The sequence below is a fragment of the Chinchilla lanigera genome, unplaced genomic scaffold (genome assembly GCF_000276665.1).
Source record: "Chinchilla lanigera isolate Chin_1 unplaced genomic scaffold, ChiLan1.0 scaffold00080, whole genome shotgun sequence".
Taxonomy (NCBI): domain Eukaryota; kingdom Metazoa; phylum Chordata; class Mammalia; order Rodentia; family Chinchillidae; genus Chinchilla; species Chinchilla lanigera.
This window is the reverse complement of record NW_004955481.1, coordinates 5,980,055-5,993,130: the sequence shown is the minus strand read 5'-3', so window position 1 is coordinate 5,993,130 and position 13,076 is coordinate 5,980,055. Positions and strand designations below refer to the sequence as shown.

Below are 13,076 nucleotides of genomic sequence, written 5' to 3'. Positions count from 1 at the left end.
CTGCAGGTGGAAAAGCAGCAGGCTCCGCAGAGTGAGAGCGGGCGGGTGAACAGACTCACAAGTGAGGCTGAGGGGAAGGGGTCTTTTTGATCTGAAGTTCCAGGACTGACTTCTCCCTCACTGAAATGAAACATTGGGACCTTCGTCCTAGCAAAACTCACTTGGCCTCGTGCCAGAGTTAAACTGTCCTATCGGAGATTCGCTTAGTTCTGCATCGGATGTAAATGAAGAATTGAAAGTAGCACTTTTCTGATTGGTTCTTCGCGTGGTGCTCAGGAACTGCAGAGCCATCCTGGATCCCGTGTTCCGGGCACGTGTCCTGGGTCTGCATGGTGTGGATAGATTTTGCCCAATTATTTAACCGGTCTGCACCAGCCCTAATTTCCTATCTTAATACTCTTGGGAGAGTGACCAAGCAAGAGCCAAGGGAGGGCATTCCGGACCAGCAGGCCACGCCCTCTTCCCTGAGTGGGGCACGTTGTTCCCTGAGTAAGGTCTTTTTTGAATCTGGATTTTTTTTTTTAATTTTAAGAAATAAAAGAAGGAAAACATATCAACAAACAGCCATCCATTTACAAAATAGCATAAGAACAATACAAACAAAACAGAGTTACAGACAAAGTTGCTGGAAATTGACAATGGTTGTTGTATTACTTACTGATATCTTCAAAGTGGTTTCTCAGGAAAACAGAGACATACATGATTGATCAAACAAGTCATCATGAGCTGTTCCTTTCTGTAAAGGAATAGAAGACGTAGTACAACTATGTTAGCTATCCTGTGTATACATACTTACATATTTTTGGAATGTGGAATTGAACTCAGGACCTCGCGTTTGCCAGGCAGGAGCCGTGCCCCAGGTCCCAGTAAGGGCATATTGATATGGGAGACAGGGCGACGCAAAGCCGGCTGGGGAAATGAGCAGGACCTGTCAATCACAAGCTCCCAGGGCAACCTGAGGACCCCGTATGTAGAACTTCTCGCGAGCTCCCACGAGATCTGGACGGCATGAAAAGGAACAGCCATCCTGGAAAGCTGCTATGCTGGGTGAGTTGGCACCGTACCTTACTCCACGTTTCTCAGAATTAGCCTGCAGCACTATCTTGTAGGTCACATCTTTTAGGCCTTGGTTTCAAGAGCCTTAAGATGTGTGGTTAAATTTGGGGGTTTGCTAAATACTTTACTTGCTTTAAAGACCCAGGCAACACCTCTGCCGTGGGATGTGCCACACCTGTACCAGTCTGGGGGGAGGTGGTTCTGAGATGCCTCTGGGAGTTTTAGGCCCCAAGCTCTGTTGATTTTTTTTTTTTTTTTTTTTTCATTTTTTGGTCTTTTTGAGACAGGGTCTCGCTGTGCAGTTCAGGCTGGCCTTGAGCTCACTTTGTATCCCAGGCTGGCCTTGAACTCTCAGGGATCCTCCTGCCTCGGCCTCCCCAGTGCTGGGATTACAGGTGTGCACCAGCACTGCCGGCTCTCTCTGTTGATCTTGAAACTCACTCCAGAGAAGTAGCTTAGTAGTAGAGTGTCCCTGGGTTCAAATCCTAGTGCTAAAACAAAATAAAACAAAACAAGACAGGTGAGATAGAAGAAATAAAGATAGGTGAAAAGGAGACATGGAAAATCATAAATTGAAAATTGTACTTTTTAAGCTGGTTGTGGTGGCGCATGCCTATAATCCCAGCAGTCGGAAGGCTGAGGCAGGAGGATCATTGCAAGTTTGAGACCAGCCTGGACTACACAGTGAGCTCAAGGCCAGCCTGAACTGCAAAGTGAGACCCTGTCTCAAAAAGACAAAAAAAAAGTGTTGCAGCTTTTTCTCCAGAGAAGGAGCATGTGTGTAGAAACATCTCCCAGCGTCACTACTTTTCTATTGGGTTAATAATATCCTTTAGTTATTGCGGACTGATCAGGTCCACAATCTCCCAAACGAGTATACAGTGAAGGCTAAATAAAAGAGGCAAATGGAATGATTTCAGAGCTCCAGGAGGATCAAAGCCCTCTCAGAATTCGAGACTGCAGGGTCTGCTGCATCTCCCCACCTCGCTTCCCAGGGACAGCCACGCCTGGCGTCCTCCCGTGCCCTTCTCACCTCTGACTAGGAAGGCCCCGCAGCCAGAGCAGCCGGGCGCCCCCGAAGGTGGCTGTTGAGTGACCGTGTGGAGCCCAGTGGCCTTCTGCCCCCAGAGTGCGCTGTGGCGCCTGCGACCCTGTCTTTCCTTCCTCCCTCCGTTCCTTTGCTGCTCGCTGAAACCCAGGGCTTCAAGTGTGCTGGGCAAGAGCTCTACCCGAGCTGTGCCCCATATTTGCGCCCCTAGCTCCCTGTATTTCTTTCTCTTTTTTTTTTGTAGCGGGAATCGAACTCAGGACGTTATGCTTGCCAGGTAGGTGCTTGTGCCACTGAGCTATATCCCCAGTCCCCCGTATTTCTTTTTGATTATTATTTGGACTTTCCTTTCTCAGTTTTAACAAACAGCTTGCATTTCCCCTTCTAAGCTGATGCTTTTAATGTGCTGTGGGCTGGAAAACAGATCATCTTTTCTTAGAATAGAGACTACAGGAAAAGTGAACAGGTTCTCAGGGGAGCCTTGGAAGATTCCTGCGGCTTGGGCTGTGCGTGGTTTCTCAGAGAGCTTTTTGGCCCTCTGCCTATTTTCTCTTGTTTTCTAGACATTTTGCTGAAAAATCCCATCAAAACAAGCGAAGATGACCACCCTCTCTTAAGGGGAACAAATTAATTTATCTAACTAATGTGATTATTCATGTACTTTGTGGGAGAAATGCTAATTTTTTTAGGGGGTGCCATTTGGCAAGGGCTTTACACAGTGCTACATCCTCAGTCCTTCTAACTTTTTTTAGTATTTTGAGGCGTAGTATCACTGAGTCTGAATTGCCCCACGCTGAGCTCAGTCTTCCCGCCTCAGCCTTTCAGAATGCTGGGATCACAAGCATGTGCCCCCAAGCCTGGCTATGAGGCACCATTTTAAATCTAACTGGTACTTTCAGGTAATATGTGAAGTCTGTGCCGTTTTACATGTTTAAATGTAACATTTATGTTTTTATTTTTAAAACTGTCATACAGGCAGCCAGGCGTGGCGGCACACACACATAATCCTAGCACTTGAGAGGCTGAGGCAGGAAGAGCATGAGTTTGAGGCCAGCCTGGGCTGCATATTGAGACCTTGTCTCAAAAACTAAACAGTGCACACACACACACACACACACACACAACTGTCATACAGAACAATTGAGTCTTCCTTCTGTACAGTTACAAGAGTTTTAAACGTGTCCTGTGTGATCGTCATGACAGTCAGAATACAGAAGAGCCTCCCAAGCTCCCCATTCTTTCCCTTTCCAGTTCCACCCTCCCCACGCAGCCCAGCAAGCCCTGACCTGTCTTCCATCCACTATAATTTTGTCTTTCCAAGAATAAATGCAGTCACACAGCCTACTGCATTTTCAAGATCAGAACCATTCTGGAATTCGAAACAACATGACGTCAGTGGCTTAGGAAAACCTTTGGAGAGGAATTTAGCAATACCTTGTAAGAGCTAAGGGTGTGCAGGCACTGTGACTCAGCACCTAGACGCCTAGAAGGACACCCTCCCTGTGTGCACAGAGGACGTGTCAGGAGCCCTCACTGCACTTTGTGGGTAGCAGCCTAAATGGAGACAACCAACTCTATCTGTGAGGGAACAAGCAAAGGAACTGGGGTGCATTCCAACAGTGGCAAGGCAGACAGCATCAAGATTAAAGAATCAGGTCTTCACATATCAACATCAACACGGATAAGTCTCAAACATGTAATAAGTGAAAAGATGACTTTCAAAGAGACTTACACAGTAGGAAACCAGTTATCTGCATATATCGTTAATATGTAAATGTATTATTTATATATAGTATTTATGTAATAGTCATATTATTAATACAGTGTTGTATTATATAGCTATGTAGTGAAAAAGCACACACAGGTAGACAAGTTGTATCTAATTTAACTTGAGAATAATAGTTATCTGTATAGAGAAGTGGAAGAGTTTTAGATTTATCAGTTATTTCTTTTTTTTAAAAAAATACTGAAGTTGGGTGTGGTGGTGAATGTTTATAATCCTAGTACTTCAGAAGGCTGAGGCAGGATTTAAAGTTTGAACCCAGCCTAGGCAACTTAGTGACCTACAAGACCCTGTTTAAAAAAAAAATACTGGGACTGTATCAATGTGAAGGCCTTGGGTTCAATTCCCAGTATTGGGGAAAAAAAAATGAGCCAGGTATGGTGATACACACCTGTAATCTCAGCACTTGGGAGGCTGAGGCAGAAAGATCTTGAGTTCAAGCCCAGCCTGGACTACATACAGAGCAAGACCCTGCTTAAGAGAGAGGGAGGCCAGGCGTTGTTGGCACACCATGTAATCCCAGTGCTTGGGAGGCTGAGACAGGAGAATTGCCCTGAGTTCGAGGCCAGCCTGGGCTACACAGTGAGACCCCGCCTCCAAAAAAAAAAAAAAGAAGAGGAGCAGGGGAAAGAGATGAGGAGAGTGGGAGTATGTGAACGTGGCAAAATGTTAACATTTGTTTAACCTGTATGGGCGTGAACAGAGGTTTCTATTAAGAGTATCCTTTGTACCTTTTTATTTAGAATTATTTCATAATTGGGCCTGGGATATAGCTCAGTGGCACAGTGCCTGCCTGGCAAGCACAAGGTCCTGAGTTCGATTCGCGGCACCAAAACAAACAAACAAACAAAATTATTTCATAATTCACTTAAAATTGATTAAAGAAAAGGATTAAGATTTAGAGCTAGGCAAAACCTATTCAGACCGTATCCCTGCCCACTTTATAGCTGCCAATCGGAGGCCCAGGCACAGGAAGCTGTTTGCCGGAGGCCACGGAGTGAGCGCGGAGTCAGGGCAAGGTTGCGAGTCTCCTGGGTATGAGCAGTTTGCTCTGACATTTGTCAAAGGGTATGTGGGGTAGCTGTGGCTTAGGACTCAAGATCAAAACTTGGGTCAAGGTATGGGACAGTGTTCACCTCTTGCCAGTATTGGGTCAGTGGGCACAGCCCCTGGGGCCGGATTCCTGCTCCATGGCAGAAAGTCTGGGTTACCTTCTGCCCTGAGCCTGCCGCCCAGCCATACACGCGTGGCCCTGCCTTCTCCGAGCACTTTGCCGAGCACTCACCCTCTTGGTTCTGTGCAGGGGCCACAGAACTGACGGGCTGCCATGCTCAAGGAGCTCGCCGTCCATTAGCAAAGCGGAGGTCTCATCTGTTCTGGAGAGGAGAGGTACAGGTGGTCAGAAGCTGCCAGGGAGGAGGTTTTGTAAAAGTTTCAGTTGTGGGGCTAGGGATGCAACTCAGTCAAAGAGTATGTTTTTAACTGGTACAGGCACTGGATTTGATCCATAGCACCAAACAGAACAAACATTGCCACCCCAAAACCCCCAAATAAAAAGTGAATTAATTGTGGTAAAATGCATATTAGCTAAATTTTAACCATTTAAAATGTATGGTTCAAGAGCCAGACGTGGTGGTGCTGTAATCCCAGCACTCGGGAGGCTGAGGCAGGAGGATCGTTGTGAGTTCGAGACCAGCCTGGGCTACAAAGTGAGCTCAAGGCCAGTCTGAACTGCATAGCGAGACCCTGTCTCAAAAAGACAAAAAAAAGAAAAAAAAAAAAAAAAAGAAAGAAATGTATGGTTCAGTGGCATTAAGAATATTCACAATGGGGTCAGGGATGTAGCTGAGCGGCATAAGCACTTGCCTGGCAAGCCTGAGGTCATGAGTTCGATTCCTGGTACTTAAAAAAAAAAAGAATATTCACAGTGTTGTGCTACCATTGCCATCATCCATGCATAGAATTCCTTTCATCTTATAAAACTGAAATTCTATACCCATTAAACCAGGGGTCCTCAACCCTGGGGCCACAGATGGTTTGAGCTGCACAGCAGAAGGTGAGCGGCTAGCGTATGAAGCGTCGTCTGTATTTACAGCTGCTCCCCATTGCTTGCATCACTGCCTGAGCTCCACTGCCTGTCAGATCAGCGGGGGCCTTAGATTCTCATAGAGCTTGAACCCTATTGTGAGCTTCACACTTGAGGGGTCTAGGTTGTGTACTCCTTATGACAATCTAATGCCTGATGATCTGAGGTGGAGCTAAGGCAGTGATGCTAGTGCTGGGGAGCAGCTGCAGATTCAGAGCAGTTTTAGCAGAGAGAGGTTTGGCTGCATGAGGACTATAATAAATCAGTTGGTTGCAGACTCATTGAAACTGTATCAGTAAATGGCAGATGACACTTAAGCTGCATATATGGCAGGCTTTAAATTAGAATCCCACACTTATTTTACTCTGTACATGCCCTGCCCACTATTTTGATTACCATTTCCACCCACACCTCTTTCCTTCACTATGTACTAGTCTCAGTCACGTTTAATAAGCCCACATATTAACTTGATCAAAAATGAGTAAAAAAAAAACCAATATTTTTCTTTGAAAAGGGGGAAAGACCAATGATAAGATAGCAGAAGAATCAAAGACTTCCACTAGTAAGAAAGCTGCATTTACAAGGAAATACCAAGAGTCCTACTTAAATTTGAGGTTCGTTGTAACAAGTGATTCATATTGTGCTAGTCTACTTTGCGTATTATGTGGCAGCCAGCGAAGACATGAAACCTTCCAAACTCCTTTACCGCTTGGAGACCAAGCATCCTGCATTAAAAGAGAAGCCTTTGGAGTTTTTCCAAAAGGGAAAAATACAAACACGAAGAGCAGAAATAACTGTTGAAGGCCACTACTTCATCAAATGTGTCTTCCCCGAGAGCATCATTCTTGGTGGCTAACGACATTGCTAAAACTCAGAAGCTCTCTGCTATAGCAGAGGGTTGATCCTGCCTGCCTCTAAGGACATTTATTGTGAACTTTTAGTAGAGGTTGAAGTTCAAAAGGTGTCATGTGTTTCTCTTTTGGCTAGCACCATTACTAGATGAATAGCATCGGCTACTGAGGTACACTTGTTAGAGGGGGTTAATGAATTACTGTGGTATGCAAGCCAGGTTGGCAAGTCTACTGATGCTCACAGCAGTGCAACAGTGCTTTTGTTTGTGAGACGAATTTTTCAGGAGGATGTGCACAAGGAACTGTTATGTGCACTTTGGTTGCCAGCCAACACCCACAGCTGTAAAACTATTCACGTCTTTCAATGATTACGTATCAGAAAACTGCACTGTTGATTTTTAAAATTGTTATCTTTATTAGCACATGTTTGCAGTACATAGTGATTATATTCACCATGAGGAGTTGGTATATGTATATAACACATCTTAATTCTTCTGTGTTCGTTTGAGGCAGGGTCTCACTGTGTAGCCCAAGCTGGCCTCAGCTTTCAAGTGCTGGGAATGTAATCACGTGCCACCGCACTGGTTTCTTAACTCTTTCTATGTCCCCTTGGATTGGTCTGTTGTTGTTGTTGTTGTTTTATATAGGGTCTTACTGTGTAGTTCAGGCTGGCCTCAAACTTGTATCGATTCCCCTGCCTCAGCCTCCTCAGTGCTGGGACTGCAAGCATGCAGCACCGCACCCAGCTGGATTGGTCATTTTGTGTTTGCATATACACAGATGGAGTGGCTACCTCCATCTGGCCACAGCTTTCCGGTTTCACTACTGGGGTCAAAGAGGTTGCTTTGGAATGTGAGTCTACGTGCTGTGTCACCCATTGAGAAATGCTGGCCATGGAGAAATGCTGGCTATCTAAAAAACAACAAATTTTTTAGAAATAGCATCCCAGGCAGTGTGCCTAAACATTACATTGCATGTGTAAATAAAATGATCAAATGTTGAAGAGGAAGGAGAAGGAGGAGGGAAGGAGGAGGAGGAAGAGGAACAGGAGGCAAACAAGCAAGCTGGCTAACCAAAAAATTAAAAAAGTCACTTGGACTTAATAATGTTTTGTAGGATGGGATTGAAATTATCAACCACAGAAAAGTACGTGCCCTCGACTCATGTCTGTTCATGGAGCTCTTTGAGGTGATGGACATAGAACATGCATGTTTTGGTCACAGAAGTGAGATGGCTTTCTAAAGGTAAGTCACTGGTGAGAGTTTTTGAGTTATGAAAGCTGCTCTAGAGGTTTATTTTAGAAAATACAATCACCCTTGGCAGCACCTTTCAATGACACAGAAAGCTTGCTTACTCGTGTGACATGTTCAGCCTGGTTAACGAACTCAATCTGTCACTTCAAGGGAGAACAGTTGTGTTCAAGTCAGCAGATAAAGGGGATGCATTCCAAGCCAAACTGGAATTATAGGGGTGATGGATGAACATTGAGATCTTTGATGTGTTTGAAACATTAACAGAGATTTTGAAAGAGACTGAGTCAGTGCCATCTTTCTCTCCGCTGGTGTGTGATTACCTATCTCTGCTTTTCAAAGAGTTTGAGCATTATTTCCATACCACCAGAGACCTCTGAACTGGGCCGGAATGGATCTACAACTCCCTTGTGAATAAGCCAAGCGAATCAAATTTGTCCATGCCAGAAGAGGATCAACTGCTTGAAATTACCAATGTGGGTGGCCTTAAAACCACGTTTGAGACGCCTTCAAATCTCCATATGTTCTGAATTAAAGTCAAGGCAGAATTGAGATTGCCTCGAAAGCACTGAAAAATCTTGCTTCAGCTTTAGTGACTGAGCCACTGCCAAGAACTCAGCAGCTTCCCCGTTGGGGCCCTTCACTTCCTGACACTCTGTCCCCCGTCCTTCTTCTCCTGAAGCCACCTACCCAAGGCCATTTCCACCAAGGAAAAGGAGTTGTACTATATCTTTTTTTTTTTTTTTTTTTCTGGTACCGGGAATCCAACTCACCACCTCACACTTGCCAAGCAGGCACTGTGCTGCTGAGCTAAATCCCCAGCCCCTGGAGTTGTACTATCCAGAATCACCACCTCTTTGATTGCTTCACTGGTGCAAGTAGGGTGATGCTTTGCTTTCTGCTGGCACTGAGGGTTATGTCTATATAAGAATTCAACAGAAACGGCAGGAAGACCTGCATTACTGTCCAAAGGATCGCTGATGACTACAGTAAAAAGAAACTAGTGCTAGTGGTTAAGAAGAAATTTGCCTTCAGTCGTACCATAATTCAGCATCCAGAACATGGACAGGTAATTCAGCTGCAGGGGGATCAGCGCAAGAACATAGGCCAGACAGAGGCTGACTGGCTCAGAGCCGTCAGCTGAGGGCTCGTGGGCTTTAAGTGCCTGTGGCTGAGGGAAGTTTAAGTGAGGATTTCCTTGCAGTGAGTAGAATTTCCCTTCTGTCCCTTGTCACAAGTTCAGAAACCTCACAGCTTATATTTGTTTTTCTTTCCTCCGGTACCAGGAATTGAACTCACGACCTTGCGCTTGCCAGGCAGGCCCTGTGCTGCTGAGCTAAATCCCCAGCCCCGTTCACAGCTTATATAATGTAACCATTCGGGGTCCATCTGAACTTGGACTAGCGTAATTCCTTCATGCAATAAACTGAAAAGAACCATGACAAAAAAGAAAGGAAAAACCTGCTTCCACGTCCCACATCCTACCTTTGTGAAGCAGAGTTTTCTGCAGTGGCAGCAACCAAAATGAGACGACGGGGTAAACTTCGGGTGTCACTGTCTCCCATCACCCCCAGATGGAACTGTCTGGTTGCGAGAAAACAGGCTTAGGGCTCCCACTGATTCCTCATTATGAGCTGCATAACTATTCCATTAAATGTTACAATGTAATAATAATAGAAATAAAGGGAATAGTACATGTAAGGCACTTGAGTCATCCTGAAACTGTCCCACCCACCCCACCCTGGTGGTAGAAAAATCATCCTCCCTGGTGCCAAAAAGGCTGGGACTGCGTGACACTGCCGTTCCATTCTGCCCTCCAGCCCTGCTGCCCGCTCCTCTTTCTGTCATAAACTGTAGGACTCTAGATACCATGAAGAGGTGGAATCGTATAGTATTGGTCCTTCTATGACTTCTTTTAGACAGGGTCTCGATAAATTGCTCAGGCTGGCCTTGAACTTGCAATCCTCTCAGCCTTCTGAGTAGCTGGAATTACAGGCCTGTGCCCCTGTGCATGGGCTGATTTTTTTCCCCCCAAGTACTGAGGGAAATGGTAGCGTGGGCTACCAGCACACAGCATGATGTCCTCACGGTTCATCCGTGTTGTGGCGTATGTCTGAATTTCCTTTTCATGGTGTGTAACGTTCCATTGTGTGTATGCGCCTCGCTTTGTTCATCCGTTAGTCTGTCAGTCACAGGGTCGCTTCCACCCTTTGGCCATTGTGAATGACATTGCTATAAACATGGGTGTAAATGCGGCCAGGGATTTATCTCAGTGGCACAGCTCCTGCCTGGCAAGTGCAAGGTCATGAGTTCAATTCCTGGTACCAGAGAAAAACAAAAAAAACAAACAAAAACGTGGGTGTAGAAATGCTTTTCTGAGACCTTGTTTTGAGTTCTTTGGGGTGTATACCCCGAAGTGGAATTGCTGGGTCACGTGGCAATTCTATATTTAAATTTTTGAGGAATTCTCATGCTGTTTTCCACAGTGATGGCACAGCGCACAAGGGTTCCAGTTCTCCGTGTTCTTATCCGTACTTGCTGCCCCCTCCCCCGCACATGCTGAAGCGTTGGAGGGCCATCACTCAGGGGTCCGGGTTGCATTTCCCTGATGAGTAGACATGCCGAGCATGAGTCCGTGTGCTTTGTGGCCATTTGTGTATTTTCCTTGGACAGATATTCCGTTTAAGCCCTTTGCCCACTTTTGAATCGGGCTGATTTTGATTTTTAATTATTCGTATATCCTCCATATGAACTCTCATCAGATACACGGTTTGGGAGTACCCTCGCCCTTTTCGCTGGCTGCCTTTCCACCCTTGAGTGTGTGGCAGGAAGCATGCCACGAGGTGATTTTAGAAAGTCAGGACAAAGTGAGCCGGCTGGGGCACCGCTGAACGGGGGGCAAGAGTTTCAGTCCCTGCAGTCACGGGGTCACCCCAGCGTACGGGCAGCGGGCAGCATCGTCCGGCTGGCCCACGGGCGCCGGAGGAGAGGGGAGAGGCTGCGGCCGGAACGAAGAGGGCACCGGGCTGGGGGCGGGCGGCGCTCCCCACCAACGGGTCTGAGCACCCCGCCTCCCACAAACGGCGGAACCCCAACAGGAGCCTGCGGATCCAGTGTCTCAGGGTGGCGCCCCCATCTGGACTTTAACAAGCCCCAACCCCCAGAGCTCAGGACAAGAGGGGGCCTTCGAGGGCCCCGGCTGCGGTTCTCGGAAGCGGCCTCGGGGCCCCCTCCTCCGCCCCTGCATCCCCGCCCGATCGCCCGGTGTCCTGGCCCCGCTCCACCCCTAGGTGCCCTCCGGTGGGTTCTGGGGTTGCGGCTGCCAGGCCCACATTGCTCTCTCTTCCCGCCATTGTCCCGGGTTCCTGCGGCCGCGTCCCCCCGCTCGCCGCGCCGTCCCCCGCCTCGGGAGCGGTGACTCATTTCCTCTCCGGGGTGAAGTCACCCTGCCCCCAGCAGCGCCGGCCGCTGCCCGGCCGCAGTTCCCTGCCCGGTCAGCTGGAGCGCGGCACCTGACGGCCGGCAGGGGGCGCCAGAGCCCGCAGCGCAGCCCCAGGACCTCGCGGGCCCGGCGGAGGGTGGAGCGGCCGGGAACCACCTCTGCGCTCTGACCGTGGACTGTCACTGTTTCGAGCGTGGAAACCGAGGTCTCGGGGAAGGTGAAGTGCCGAGATCAAGGGCGCACAGCGCAACCTGCAAAGTGGGGGCTGCGACACAGGACTCGACGACCCCCCGCCCCTGAGACTCGAAGGGTTTTTTTGCTTGTTTTGCAGTCTTGGGGATTGAACCCAGGGCATCCGCACTGAGCTATATTGTTTTTAATTTGTTTATTTGTTTTTTTGTTGTTGTTGTTTTGTTTTTCCAGTACCGGGAACTGGACTCACGACCTCGCATTTGCCAGGCAGACGCTGTGCCGCTGAGCTAAATCCCCAGCTCCTAGTTTTTTTTATTTGGAAACTCGCTAAAATCACAGAGTTACCGGGCCGGACTGGAACGCAGTCCCATGTGGGAACTCACTTGAGCCTCACACGACTCTGAGCCATGCTGAGGCGACAGCCACATCACAGGCGAAGACACCCAGGTACCAGACGTCAGGGATCCAGCAACAGCACCAGTACCTGGGCGGTGTCAGACACCCACCAAGCCTTTTGTGCTCATTACCAGCACGGGGAGGCGAGGAGGCTGAGGGAGGGCGCGGGGTTGGAGACCCAGCTCACTGTGGAGTCACACTCCTTGGTGTGATCTAGAGGAGCCACACTCCTTGGGTGGCTCTAGGTTTTGGGAAACATCTGTAATTCCAGAGTGGAATGAGCATCCCAGCTTCCCTGAAACCGGGGAGTCGACACAGAGGGGAGGGGACATTTGGTCCGAAGGCCGGAGCAAGGGCACCGCCTGACAAAGCCAGCTCAGCGGGGGGCAGAGACAGGGGCTGGACTGTGACACCCCTCACCCCTTACAGGCTCTGGTTCTTTCCCATGCTGCCCTCAGCCAGCGCCAGTTCTGGGGCGACCACATTCCAGGGCCCACAAACGATCAAAATGTGGGGAATCATATCTGTACCGGAAATCCCACGGGGGGATGAGACCAGATGGGAGAGAATAAAACGAACACCCGCAGGGCGTAGGGGTGCTCGCCTGTAATCCCAGCGCTCTGGGAACCTCAGTTTCTTCAGGTCTAAAATGTGAATGTAGCCAGATACGGTGGTGCACCCCTGTAATCTCAGCACTTGAGAGGCTGAGGCAGGCAGATCACCATGAGTTTGAGGCCAGCCTGGGCTATATAATGAATTCAAGGCCAACCTGGACTATATAGTGAGACCTTGTCTCAAAACAAACAAATGAAAAGCAAAACCCAAACAAACAAAAAACACACAACAAAAACAAAAGCAGTGAACATAAATACAGTATCTATTTTTTTCAGTGTTGTTGCAGATAATATGTATGCAGTGCCTGGCCTAGAGTCAGAACTTGAACAATGCCCATGTTCTCTGGCTTACTTTAGC

At 47.9% G+C, this 13,076-nt stretch overlaps 1 long non-coding RNA gene across 1 annotated transcript; it reads left to right on the top strand.

Moving 5' to 3' along the window:
* Positions 1–993: 993 nt before the first annotated feature.
* On the top strand, positions 994–8,750 carry LOC106146472. The gene is made up of 3 exons (XR_001230919.1): positions 994–1,047; positions 7,941–8,068; positions 8,445–8,750. It is a non-coding gene; the product is annotated as an uncharacterized LOC106146472 (long non-coding RNA).
* Positions 8,751–13,076: the final 4,326 nt, after the last annotated feature.